Source organism: Myotis davidii, unplaced genomic scaffold (assembly GCF_000327345.1).
Source record: "Myotis davidii unplaced genomic scaffold, ASM32734v1 scaffold904, whole genome shotgun sequence".
In the NCBI taxonomy this organism is placed as follows: Eukaryota; Metazoa; Chordata; class Mammalia; order Chiroptera; family Vespertilionidae; genus Myotis; species Myotis davidii.
In genome coordinates, this window is record NW_006295888.1 from 701,178 (window position 1) to 701,641 (window position 464).

Genomic DNA, 464 nt, shown 5'->3' on the forward strand with positions numbered 1-464 from the left:
CCGGGGGGGGGGGGATTGGCCAGGAGAGAAGGGACGGTTTTGTTCTATTCTTCAGGCTCCTGGTGTGTGCGGGGTCATTCATGCAATTGGGAACCTCTCTCTCTCTCTCTCTCTCTCTCTCTGATGTGGGCCTCCCGCTACCAGACCTGCCCTGGTGGGTGAGTAGCCCGAGGAGTGAGGGCATGTGAGTGAGAGAGGAGGATGAGGGGAGGGACGGGCTGATGGTCCCACGGACAGATTCCCAGATTCCCGCCTGTTCGCTTAGATTCTGCAGGAAGAAAAACGCCCAGCCTTGTGATCACAGAGGTTAGGAACCACTGGGACTTCAGAAATGACCATGAAAAGATCTGTGAAACATAAAGAACCAAAGTACTGTTCAAGCTTCTGGCAAAACGAGAGAGAGAGAAGGGAGGGAGGGAGACTGGGAGGGAGGGAGGGAAGGAAGAAAGGAAGAAAGAAAGAAA

At 54.1% G+C, this 464-nt stretch overlaps 1 pseudogene; it reads right to left on the reverse strand.

Moving 5' to 3' along the window:
* Positions 1-464, reverse strand: part of LOC102761709 — a 134,579-nt pseudogene that overhangs the window by 13,745 nt on the left and 120,370 nt on the right.